Genomic DNA, 14,159 nt, shown 5'->3' with positions numbered 1-14,159 from the left:
CAGCAATACAGCCAGGCAGCAGATTGAAGTGGTGGCGGCAGCTTATGGTGAGCCCATATGGTAAGGAAGGGAGTGGGTCAAGATTGGCAAGTGGGGCTAGGGGCACTACCCAACCAGGGCAGTGTGTGGTGCACAGTGGGCCAGGGGAGGAATATGCAGCAGTGGGCACCCCCACCCCCATCCAACACGTTCCCACTTCCCCATACACTGGGGGGCTGGGGCCTGGGAGGCAGGAGCAGTGAGTTGAGAGTGAGGGGCACCAGCAGGGCTGGGGGGATGGGGCTGTAGCTTGGGAGTGAGAGGCAATGGCATATCAGGGTTCCTCAGCACCGCAAAACAGCCCCAAAGCGGGACTGACATCCTGGTGAGCGAAGGGGCAGGGGGAAGCTCTGATTTTTCATGATAAAAAAATATCAAGCACCAAAATATATAGGTATTTAGAATTTATTTTATTATAATGATTCAGGCACTGATAGGCTACCAAATGGTTTTAAAATTGTAAAAGTATCAATAAAGCATTGTGTTCAACTGATACGTATCTATATAGAAGTATTTCATAGATTTCAGAGACATTAAGGCTGGAAGGGATCTCAGAAGCAGGAAGTCAGCTGGGGTCATTTCATTTTAATCATGGAAAAACACAGATTTTGGATTTTTAAATGAGAACATACTGGATTTTTTATCAGCATTTTTTTCATTTTTTAACAGAAAACCAGGATCCCTGGTGATAAAACACTTTTAGTGTGATCTGTAAAGCTTGTCTTGAACATATCGCACAATGATTTTCCTTATATGAAAAGCTGGATTTCTGTGCGGCACTAGATGGCAACACTCCCTCAGCTCCAACAGGAGAGTCATGGGAGAAGCGAATAGCACAGAGCTAAATTCTGCCCTCATTGAAACCCACATCGCTCCTGTTACATCAGTTGGTGATCAGAATATGGCCCAGAGAAGTTTCCCTTCTTTCTGTGTATTCATCAATTTAGCTTCAGAATTTGATGGATCTCTGTCAAAACCTTTGTTGAACAAATATGTTTTTAGCAATAGATACTTTGCTTTCATTACAAAAGCTTTTCTAGTCTCAGGTTGCTTCACAGTGTTTGCACTAAAAATACATTGGGCTTGTCTGCATCCAGAATATCACTGTTGCTTTCCTGCCACATTTTAAATATTAGCTTAGGGCAGTGGCTCTCACTGTTTTGGCTCTCTGGGCCAGATGAATGGCACAGGGCCAGTCTGAGGGTTGGATCAGGCTCTGTGCCACCCCTCTGCACTGGGACTGGGGCTCCATGAAGCCTCTGCCCCACAGGGATCAGGCTCCAGAGGCCCTGCAATGCCTCCACCCCACTAAGATCAGGCTCCACACCACCCTATGTGCTTAAGGCTGAATGACATGATGCCAAGGGCTGTATCATGCCTGTGGGCTGGAAGTTGGCACCTCTGGTCTAGGGCTAGAACGGTGAAGCCCTCATAGACATGGTTTGCCTTCAGACTATGGGAGCAGAACATTTTGCTGTGCTTGGGTTTGAAGCTTGAGACAAAGCACAAGTGAGTCCTCAAGTGCCAGGAATAGAAACAGGCAGCGCCTGACATCATATTTGTGCCCCCATAACAACTGTTATGGGGGCACAAATGGTGAGCGAATAGATGTCCTTACTCTGTTGTGCCACTAATACTATGCCACAGCCGGTACTAATAAATTGTGCTGCTTTATTGTGGCAGGCGTCTGCTTGTTCTGTGGCAGGGGACTGCAAGCAGCCCAGAGCTGCCCACACTCTCCTATCAGCCCAGGCATGTGCTCCAGGGGCTTGTGCACCCTGGGTTTCTCAGGCCCCCAGAGCACCTGGCTGGCTTTCTCCACACTGGGACCCAGACTGAACTGTGCCTCATCCAGGTTTTCAAGGACACGTCCTCTTTTTGCATAATGCAATCTCCATCCGGGCGGTTTTTTAAAATATGATCAAATGTCCGGGATTTTGCTTAGCTCAGCTTTGAAGTTTTTGCTGGTTTACCCTAGCAAAGAGTTGCTTAGGGCTGGGGTGAGAGGGGGAAGGGCGGTTGGAGGTAGGGCTCAGATGCACATGGCCGGCATGCAGCCAGGCAGGGTGATGGGAGCAGCTCCGGCAGCTGGATCCAGGTAATTCTGTGGGGTTTGGAGATTGGGGGGCCAGGGCTTGGGGACTGTCTGGGGGGAGAAGAAGGGGTGCTTGTGTGTGTCTGTGTGAGGGGGCGGGTGCCCACCAGCGCTGGAGGAAGCTGTCCGGCCGCCAGGGCTGCAGCAAGGCAGGGGAGGTGGGGGGATGTGCCTGCCTCTGTAGAGGAGGAAGGGGGTGGAGGAAAGGGGTGGGGAGGCCCTTCAGGGGTAGCAGGGAGCTGTGTGTCTCGGCCAGCAGCACTAGGGCCAGTGCCTGTGTTTGCAGGGGCAGGGTGGCCAGGAGACACTGCAGGACTGGGGGGGAAGTAGGGTGATGCAGGTCAGGAGTGAGGGGCACTGGCAGGGCTGGGGGGGCTGTGGCTTGGGAAAGAGGGACAGAAAACTGCAGGTTGGCAGTAAGGGGCACTGGCAGGGCTGGGGGGGCTGTGGCTTGGGAAAGAGGGACAGAAAACTGCAGGTTGGCAGTAAGGGGCACTGGCAGGGGAAGTGGTCTGCGGGTCGGGAGTGAGGGACAGCAGCAGAACTGGGGGGGAGGGCTGTGGCTTGGGAGTGAGGGGGCAACAATGGGCAGGGGCAGGGCACCGGCATATCACTGACCCCCACGATCATATACCCCCTTCCCCCTCTCCCCTGTAACAGGTGTCCTCTTTTTTGGAAGTGGAAATATGGTAACCCTATGCAGAGGTATGGGACAAAGCAGGTCCTGGCACACAGAGGGCATGGGAACTGGGGAATCCCTAGCACCTTGGGTCTACATGCTGGGACTTGTGCCTCTGCATGAGGCATGGGTCAACATGGGTAGCATCATGGAAGTATGGGGCAGCAGGACCCACACTAACCCGTGCCACCCTAGGAAACTCATGGGGAGTCCTGTCACCCTGGTCACCTGGCAACAAGGATGATGGCACTTCCTGGAACCTGGGAACTTCAAAGGCTCTCAGGCTGCTCAACACCCGCTTCAGCTAATTTTTGGGTTGCCCATGAGCCAGAACTTAGAAGCTCATCGGTGAGCCTATCCAGCTTGCAAGCCCTGTAAAGACCTGGGCATGGGGGGGAAAACTCCTATTGCCCCCTGGATGGAGATCATTGCAACTTTGTTGCTTTCTGGCTAGAGGGCTTTGAATATGTGGCTGTCTAATTGCACTTTACTTTTTGTAGCGCTACAAAAATAATGTCTGGAGGGAGCCTTAGTCAGCCTGTGGCAGAGCCAGGAATGAGGAATCCAGCTCTCTTGATTGCCAGTCTTGTGTTATGTCAAGCTCCCTTCTGCTAAATATCAGGCAAACCTTTATAAAGATGACTAGGAAAAATATTCTGATTGCCTTACATTGCCCTGTAAAGGCACCCTTCATTAATATTTTATGTGCAAAATATTTTCATAGTAGACCAGGCTTTTAGTTCATTCCCTGAGGTGTATTAACACATTTTACAATATAGTACATCACATTGTGTACACAGAAAACTTAGAGTTTCCATAACAGTGTTTATACAGCATTTGCATCATCTGCTACTTTGAGTGCCTATTTGTATAGTTACCAACCTTATCGGGTCAGAAGGCTAAGCAATTATAGTAACAAATAAACCAGTAACATACTCTACATGCAGTATCAGGAGGTATATAGTGGATTGCCACATGGATTTATTCCCTGATCCAGTCAGTGCTCAGGGAATTATCAGGAAGGTTCTGACCAACTTCAATGCATTTTACATCAGGCCTTTAGCTGCCTTCAGACTTTAAGACAAATCAAACAATCATGCTTCAAGTCACACATGGGACTGGTAGGGATGCCAGTGGAAATTCCATGTAGACACTAAGTGCAATATATGGCACTTACCTTTATTGTCTAATACAACTATTCTATCTTTAAAAAAATACATTGCAAATAGAAGAACCATGACTCACTGAATCACTGATGCCAGCAGTGCCTCTTGCAAAGGTGGATTCAATTTGAACCTCTCTCACTGGATTTCAAGTTTCATTAAAAAGGGAAAATGATAATTTTCTATGGGCACCACAGCAGCTGGTGTGTGTGAAATCTTGGACGTGTGCTTCTTGCATGCTGTTCCAGATTTTGTTGGCTGGATTGGGATGGGAGACAAGACTTCCACCATGCTGCTGACTGGCTTTCTGGACTTGGGCAAGGGGCAGACCCTAAGGAGCACTGAGGGGACTTTAGGTGCTTAAATCCAAAACTGCAATCCAATCCTCCCTGCTCAATAACTGCCTAATCCTAGGAGTGCCTACAATTCACTCAGCCGCTTCGGCACCTGCAGTTCTCTTTCTTGTCATGCACAGAAGTGTTCCAGGCTTGCATAACCCAGATCCAGAAATTAGGCAGAATGGCACCGAACTGTTCTGAGGGCTTGCTTATCTCACATCAGTAGCGCTCCAGGAGGACAGGACTGAACATGTTCAACCCAGATGAGTCCACTAACGTGCTCCAGCTCTAGGAGTTTGCCTGTGAAGCTGGACTCATCCTCAGTATCTACTCTCAAGCTTACTGAAGGCTGAGGGCTTGAGAGCAGGTGCTAGGGATGAGTCTGGAGCAGCCTAGCAGGTAAACTTCCAGCTTTGGAGGGCATCAGTAGACTTAAGCAGGCAGGCCCTGGGTGGAACATGCTCAGGACCATGCTCCTTGCAGCCTAGCGCTGATGTGGTAATTGTAGCGATAGAAGCTGTAATTTAAACACTTCCTTGCTTGAAAGACTACAGGGTTTGGAAGTTGTGAGGTGGTCCCTCAGTTGCACTAGTTAGAGACTAATGGATTGCAGCAGCTCATCTACTGCTCCACAGTAACACTTGCTTAGTTCTTCTCATTCACTGTTTACCTGTATTTATTGAATCTGATGATCACTACAGTAAAGACAAGGTTTGAGGGGACTGATTCATTTGGCATTTTCTGAACACAGTGACCACATGCTCACAGAACTGGGCCTCATATAATAGGAAATTTTAGTCACTTGTTTTTAAGGCAGGGCTGCATGTATTGGTGCTTTAATCTTTTCTGTGACTATTTAAGATAGCCTCTACTTTCAGAACTGTTTGTTGTTTTAATTCAATGACAGTGTAATATACATTTTCTGAGCAATCCTGGGGCCCAGTAACTGCCCTAGCCACTAGGCTACAGTCAGCCTACATTTTGTCCTCAGTCTTTCTGGCCACATTCCTTCTGCACAGTGCCACCTTTCAACAGGAAGAAGCACGCTCCACTTAGCTCAGGATGTACCTGGTGGTTGGGGTACTCCCTTGGGCTGCAAGATGTGGGTTTGATACTACCCCTTCCACCCCAGGAAAAAGAGAATTGAACCCAAGTTTCTGGTTTGCTTGGCAAATGCTCTACTATATTACAGTAAAGGAGGAGCACCAGCATCTCCTCCAGTTGTATTTTAGAAGAAAAAAAGGGAGCTCTGCTTCATGCCTTTAAAGAGCAATTATAGTCACCTACCCTCAAGGGAGAAATTGGGACTCTGGATCTCAAGTGAATGGAGGCACCTGGCAGCAGCCCTGGAAAGGGAAGTGGGGTTTCCAACTCACCTATCAACACAGGATTTCTGACTGGTCCTCCTCAGCATGTGCATAAGGAGCCTTAGTGCCTACATTTGGGGTTGGGAATCCACTCTGGGAAACTAGCACTTAAAAGTTATGTGTTGCACTATTTAACTTTCAGGTGCCCCAGTCCTTAATTGGCTCTAGCCCTTGAGTCTCTGCAGGGCTGCTGCAATCACATCCAGGGTCCCCTCTGAATTAATTTGGCCAAACTGCCCCTTTCCCTGTAATCTGTCAATTTAGCCCAGCCTACACTTGTAAGTAATAATTTGAGAGAGGATGCAAAGACAAGGTGAACAGGAGATGGAGAGGGTAGGAGAGAAAGGATCCAGAATCACTGGACTATCGCATCTGTCTCTTGAATCATTTTTCATTCTGCCGTGTGTGTGTGTATACATATGAAAGAAATGAAACCATCTGTGGCTATATTTATTCATATAAAAAGTTAGGGGACTTTCATTGACACAACAGATACATTATGTGAGATGCTAGATGGGGAACCTTAAAGCTAGACAAGGATCAAATAGAAATAATGGATAACCTCTTGGTGCAGGCTGTCAGAAAATTGTTTTCATGTGTTAGGAAAAATTACCAAAGCATCTAATAGACAACTATTACCATTGAAAGAGGGAAGAGATGAAGATAAAAACTAATAGTTTAGGTGACTTAATCATGATAACAACAATAATAACCATTCTCTGACTGAGCCATGGACCAATTTGTGAAAGTTCCTCATTTATTTAGAAGTGGCTAACTAAATTCTAACAGGAAATTATTACAGGATGACTAAAATGGCTTCTTTCTCCAGGGTCAAGCCTGGCAACAGAGAAATGAGCTGACTTCAGAGAGTGTTGCTGCACTGGCTGAAGGAGAAAGCATTAACAGGAAAATGTGGCAAGTCTTAAACCTTAGACGCAGTTGAGAAGGAGAGAACATTTCTTCTGTATAAGCTGACTGCAAATAGAACTAGAAAGAAATCCACAGAGGTAAGGGTCAAGGTCTCAGCCCTGCAACTTCCTTCATGCAAACAGTCTCTTTGAAATCCCTCCCTCAGTGATGCTAACAAAAGCTTTTTGGGCACTGACAGATGTGCAACTCCCTGCTGTAACTCATGGCACTTTGCAAGAAGAGCCATGAGTTAAAGTGTCCCACCCCCGACCCAACAGACATTCACTGTTGGGTCTGGGGGGTTTGGGAGAACTGAGCTCCAGTGTTGAGCCCTAGCCCTGCCCACCTTCACCCCCGCTCTAGTTCTGTCTTCAGAATGGGGTGGGGGGGGGAGGGAAGGGAAGGAGTTCAGTGTGGGGTTTGCCAAACCAACACTGGAGCGTGGGGTGGGTGGATTGGAGCAACGCCCCCACCCCCAATCTTGGAACACCTGACAGGAGTTAATGAAGGCACTCCACTTCGGAGCACTTCACCTGAACCCCTGTGTAATGAGGGTTCAGATTGTCACGTGATTAGACACTGTAGCAGGGCACTAAGGTGCCTGCTACTTGAAGAGCAGGAATGGCCACCAGGTGCCGGTTGCCAGGACAACCAGGAGGAGCTAGGGGCCCACACCTGTTGAGTCAGCTGACTGGAAGGGGCAGGGCTGACTCCTATAAAGCACAAGCTGGAGGCTGAGAGAAAGGTGGTCTCTGCTGGTGGCTAAGGAGGTGGAGCGCTGCCAAAATAAGAAAAGGGGAAAGGCCTGAACACAAGTAGTTTGTTATGCTGGTGAAGGATGGAGCACCCACAGAGTGTGACTCAAAGGAGGTTAGTTGAGTGGTTTAAATTTGTGTTATAGCCCACGGGCTTGTGTTATTGTTTGCCGTTGTCAACCGGAGGACTGCAAGTCTTGGGGTGTGGTACAGGGGTGGTTGGAGCCATGCAGAGCCCATAAGGCTGGGGTGCACCTGAACCCCATTCTGGAAAACAGGGTTGATGTAGGACAGGAGAACCATGGCCAAGAAGACTAAAGGTAGCCTCCCTCTAATACACATAAGACCAAGATGTGGCAGGTGAGATTGCAAGGTGCGGATAGGTGGCTTGGCATGGTATAGAGGGTAAGTGAGGGGAAGCACAGTGACCCCGAGATTCCCGTCCTGTCACAGACACTTTTAAAGTGATCTGTAGCCATGTGTTTCTGTAAGGACGTGCCTGCAGAGACCTTTCAAGGGGCCAATCACATGACAAACGTAACTTCTATCTGCGCCCAAACCTTCCACCTCCCTCACTCAGCCCCCTATCCTTTGTCTGAGCCTATGTCTTTCTTATTTCACATTCCAACCAGTTGGTCTGTTTCTTGTGCCCATTTCCTGACAGCAACAGCATTTTTCTCTCATACCCTTCACCTCCCTTATTCTCCTGATCACCTAGACATCTCTTTTTCTAACAAACACTTGTTTTATCTAGTTTTGAAACCAAGAATGAAGAAAAAAAATTAAAAACAACCCCACCCTGGACTTTTCCTGTTCCACTTGACCTTCAAAATCTTAGAGTATATCACTGTTTTCTCTGCCTTGACCTCCTCTCACCTGCTTCATATCCCATAAAATATTATTTCCACTGCATCAGAACTGCTTTGATGAACCTCATCAGTGACCCCCTCCACATGACTTGCTATGGAGGTCTCTCCCCTTCATTCATACTTTTCTAACTGGCTGCCACACTTGACACGATGATTTACTCATTGCTTTTCAGTGTTATCCCACAGCCTCAGGTTTCTTTTAATTCTGACTTAACTGCAAACCTGACAATGTCTCCAGACAAATGAGACAGTCGCATGGGATACTCTGTGGAAGAATGTAGTGGAAGAGAGAATTGAGGAAGGGGTCCAGAAAGGCACTGCTGGGGACTGTGGGAAGGTGGAGGAAAGAGAGCCTGTTTCTCCTGCACATGAGCCTCTCGCATGCCTTTTCTTTTATTCACCTACTATTTCCTTTTCTGTACCACACCTTTTTTGCAGGCAATGTTTGTCACTCCTTTTCTCTCCCCCTTTACCTTCAGGTCCTCTGCTCAGAGCACACATACCTCTTGAAGGCTTTTCAGTAACAACCTAACGACGGTGGAAACATATTGAAAGAACAAACAAAACACGCCAACTATGCAGATGTTTGTTTTTTTCATGTAGCACTTTCTTAACATGCAAATCATAAGCTTTTGTATTGAGGGACAGACATACATGAGGGAAAACCCTAAAGATTTAAGAAAATGCATAAATCAAATTTCAATCCAGCTCAGGTTTCCTGTCTCCTAGTGTTGTGTCCATTCACAAGATGAGCTCAGAGAGGTTACTTTTATCTTTTCTCTGTTGCAGAATATGAAAGGTTTGATGTGTGAGGAGAAGTCTGATTTATGTAATTGTGCACATGGGTACTGAACTATTGTTGCCAATGGGATCTGTGTGGGCACTCAAACAAAAGAAAGACCAAACGAATAGTCTGAGAGATGTATTTATAGAAGAAATAGCCTTAGGAGAAAAGACAAAAAATTGTGTCCTCAGAGCAGGGAGGAGGGGGAGTCCTGCTCACATCTTTTTTCAGAGGTACAGGAAAGGAGGAAGCCCAGTGCTCTCACACTGCAAATTAAACAAATGAAAACTCTGGTAGCTGAAAGTATCCATTATTTTAAACCTTAGCCCAGCAGTTCCTATAGTTCTCTCGGGTGTTTAGGAGGCATCTGTGTTTAACTGAAAGGATTATAAGCAACCACTAAAATGAAACAAACGTACAAGATGTTTTACTAAAATTAAAGGTTCCAGACTTACATTCACATGCTCAGATCTGTCCATTGATGGGTTTCCACACATGTGGACCTTATCAAATTTAATTACCTCTGTAATGACACCTCATAGAGGTATTTTCATGGGTCAAAGGACAGAGCATTTACTTTGCAAGCAAAGAAGAGGACTGACTGAGTCAGGGCTAGTCTTGCTGAGGGGCAGACTATCCAGAACACAAGCCAAGTTGGAGTCTCTAACAGGTAACCTTGCTGATCTCGGGGAACCTCTAGGATCGGGTGCACATCCTGCAGCCTGTGTGGGGGACCAGGGGAGGAAAACCTGTACCCCCAACAGAATAATTAGTGGGAAAATGCTATGAGCAGAGCCATGTGATTGTTTCCTCCCACTTAGTCCTATGAAATTTTCCCATGACAGAAGCCAAGTGCACTGGTCTCCTCTGATATAGCACTTTTCATAAGGAGATCACCAAACATTTCAAATTTGCATTCTGCCTCACAATGCATAAGTGAATAAGAAAAGCACTACTAACCCTATTTTACTGATGGGGAAAGATGCTTAAGTGATTTGCCTCAGGTCACACACGAAATCTGTGGCAGAGTAAATAAACTAAACCCAAGTCTTCCATGTCCTAGGCAAGTGTCCTAAACACAGACTTATCCTTCTTACACTCACCTCCCTTGTAAAGTTTAAGAAGATTCTGTGGCCCATATATAATAAATTGGTGGTTCCAGTCCAATTCTCATGGGAGAGGTGTCTACACACAGACCCCTTTATCACAGCTGGTATTAATTTGTGCCTGGTTGGAAGTCTACACAGAAATGGAAAGTTTCTTATTGGAAGCCTCCGAAAAAGACCAAGGAATGCATGGCTTGCATGTTTCTGAAAAGGGTTTGATGCTAGAGCCATAGCTGACAGCCCACTCCAATTGAAGATTAAGCTTAGACTGCCAAAGAGTTCCTTGAGTGATGCTGTTAAACCAACTCCTTAAATGGAATAACCTGTACCAGCAAAAGGACTTTCTTGCCAGTATAATGGCATCTGCACTATGGTTTTCAAGAGTGTGATTTTTAATAATATAGCCACATTAGTAAAAGCCCCATGTGAAAAGCAGTTATACCAGTGTAACCATATTTATATTTCCCCAAACTATCACAAGATATAGTGCTCTAACTCAGTTCACACTAGAAGTTTTTGCTCATAGAACTATTCCAATATAACAGCACCAGCAAACTCCCCCTTAACCCCAACCATTGGAGCTGTGATAGCAGTCTGTATAGGTAATACCAGAGTCAGCTCTGATTAAGCAAGCTTAGGTACCCAATAGCAGTGAACCCACAGTGGTACAAGCTGTATGTTAGTCCCCTCTGCAGATCTCCAGGGGCTGGGCAGCCTATGACGCCGTAGCTTCATTGCTATGGGTGATTGGGTTCATTAGGGCATATCTACTTTGGCTACGGGTACATGAGCCATTATCATGCCTCTGACTGTAGTGTATATAAGGCTTAGTGAACTCTGTGATCCTCCCCCCAGAACAAGTGTAAAATAACATGGAGCAACCAGGGAAACTGTTGTACATCAGCGTATGATTTCTGGTCTCTGCAGAGTATACCTCATTCCTCAGAGCTTATCAAACCAGTACTATGTTTGCTATTTTGTAAGCAGCTAGATTTTTTGTCTTCTTGGTATTTTAAGAGAATTCAGATGTAAGGCATATTAGAGATGTTTTTTGCCAGGTATGACAGTCCTATGCACAGAATGCCAGCAAGGAGCGGTCCACGGAAGAACAAACAGAACGACGGTGTTTGAAACTCCCTTAGCTACAGCAAAACCTTTGTTTGATTTCTCATGCAACAGAGTGACAAGGGGAAATATTAAGTGTGGCTGATCTAGACTAAGGAAACTATTGCAAAATCTTCCTTTAGTTCACATCCTAGGGGTATGGATGGCAGATGTCAGGGAAGATGCAGAACATGTTCTTTTTCTTCATTTTGTTAGGAGGAATAGCTGGTAAGAACACACCTGCCTGGTATAGTTTTTCTTATGGGTATTTTATATATGTATATATACTTTTTTATCAGAAATCTTGATTAAACAGATTATAGTTATAGGTCAATGTACTTCAGTAAGAAAACAACTATGGAGTTGTACAATGGACATAGAATTTGGCTTACTGTGATGAATTGAGTGCCAATATAGTAATACGCTGGGTCAGAATATACTATCCACTGTTCCATATGAGAGTTTGGGGGTGGGGGAAGAGGCAAGTTCTCAAAGAAGCAAGACTAGTTTACTTAGCTGCAGACTTCTTTTTGTATATGTGCTCTGGAAGCATTAAGTTTTAGAGTACCTCAGAATTAGTTTGAGGGAGATGTTAAAATTCTATTACCTTGGCCAATGCTTGTGACAATTTTTGAGGTATGGAATTGTCCTGCAAAAAAATTTATGGGGTTAACCTTGTATTTGTGGTTGCATTTTGCACAAGTGTATATGACTGCACAAGGTGCAAATAAGCTAAAAGTACAGCTAGGAGAACTGAGGTATTGTGTACAGTTGAAAGTGAGGTTGGATTAAAGAGTGAATTGAAAATGAAATATCTATTCGTAAATTACACCATGTGTGGACCTACTCTTATTCTAAACTAGCAAGTATCTTATTCCTGTTTAGCTTACTCATTTTTAAATAGATATTCCCAAAATTTTTAATAACAGTATGTATAGACAAGCCCTGTGCTTTTTTTCAGCTTAATATCAGCAATAAGTTTAACTGTATCATTTAGTCAAACAAAAGGCATAAATGTAGCAAGCACAACAGGTTTGCAAATTAACAAGCTTGCTAAAAAATATGCTGCTGGCTCCATGTGTTTTTGCCTGTGTGGCTCTTAATGACTTAAGGTGCAGACACGAGTGACAATTTTTGCCTGATCTGACTCCTGAAAGTGCTCTACAGCCATGACCTAATGTAAGTGCGTGGCTGCAGAGTGCTTTAAAAGGGCCTGATTTCACAAGGGTTCAGATGAAGGCACTCCAAAGTAAAGCACCTTCATTAACTTGCATCTGCACACACTACGTGCGTCCACACTGTAAGCACGTGAACTTGCAGCAGCTCAAATAGAAGCGGTAAAAATTTGAGCCAGGGCTTTTTGCCTCGGCGCACATGCTCGGGCATGCACTTTGTTGTGGAGCAAATTGTGCCACTTGCGGCAAAATAACCCTGCCTGGCTCCTCCCGGATCTGCAACCAGGGGGAGCTAGAACCTGGGGCCAGCACCTGTGCTGTCCCCAGCAGTATAAAAAGCTGCCCTGTCCTGGCCCCAGCAGTACAAAAACCTGCCCTGGCCACCAGCTCAGGGTTACTTGACCTCAGGAGCTTTACTATTTCATTTTAATCACAGAAAAAAAATCTATACAATAGTGGTATTTCATTTTAATCACAGAAAAATTTTGTGTTACTTTTTTAAATCCAAAAATTGGGGATTTTTAAAAATCAGAGAGAACCAGGATCCCTGGTTATTAGCACTATTTTTTTGCCTGGTACCTGTCACTGATAAGCAGGTTGTATCCACATTGCAATTGCTGGTGTCAATGTGCTATGTGCAACCATGCCCAAATTAGTTTTAATCTAGCCAGTTCAGGTAGCAGACAGTGAATATGCTTGCAACCCAGTGAACCCTGGGGCACAAGTAGGCTTATGTAGCCTACCATGAAGACCCTGCTGCCAGATCATCAATGCTATTGGTTACCAAGCTACCTAGAATGAAACAAAAGTCCTTCCTCTCTCCTGTTGCCTAAGAAAAGGTGTTCCAGCCAGCTACTGACTCCAAAAAACATGTATGTATCCATCAGGAACACTAATTCACTTCTTTTAAAGGAGACTCTCAGAACAGATGGCACTACAATAAAGACAGTGGATTAGACACATTTTTATATATCATTGGGTGCGTCCACACATGCAAGCATGTGCGCTTTGAGCAGCTCAAATAGAAGCGGTGCAAATTTGAGCCGGGGCTTTTTGCCTCAGCACACATGCTTGGACATGCACTTTGGTGTGGAGCAAATTGTGGTACTTGAGGCAAAATTACCTTGCCTGGCTCCTCTCTGATCCGCAGCCAGGGGGAACTAGAGCCTGGGACCAGCACCTGTGGTGCCGTCCTGGCCCCATCTGTACAAAAAGCTGCCCTGGCAAGCAGCTCATGGCTACTCACTCTCCAGAGCTTCTGGGGCCCGGACACTTGGTACCTGGGGACACTACCCCTTGTGCCAGCTGGACTGCTGCAGCAGCATCCCAAATCCATTTTTAAAAATATCCCCAAAGCCATAGTTTTCCACAATTAACACAAAAGACCACTCCACCCACCCCCCCCACACACCCTAGACAGAGAGAGACAGCAATCAGTTGGGCAATGCTTTATTGGTATATTTAGAATGTTAAAGCAATGTGGAAGCCTACCAGTGTCTCTATCATCATGATAAAAAAAATTCTAAATGTCTATATGTGTTGAAGTGTATTTTTGGTTTTCTTCGCACATGATGGGTGTGTGATGGGGGGATGTGGTGTTTGCAGGAAGGGGCTGTGTGTGTGTGGAGGGATGTGGGTTGGTGTGGGGTGATTGCTGGGGGGACTTCTCAGGAGGGGTGGGGTCACCTGGCCCCCACAGGGTGCAGCTCCCCCCACAGCACATGCAATGCTCCCCCCCCAAAAGGGCCCCAGCCCCCCTGCCCAGGGTCCCAGGCA

The sequence above is a fragment of the Gavialis gangeticus genome, unplaced genomic scaffold, assembly GCF_001723915.1.
Source record: "Gavialis gangeticus isolate Ggan-Ray unplaced genomic scaffold, GavGan_comp1, whole genome shotgun sequence".
Taxonomy (NCBI): Eukaryota; Metazoa; Chordata; order Crocodylia; family Gavialidae; genus Gavialis; species Gavialis gangeticus.
Note: the sequence above shows the minus strand (reverse complement) of the source record.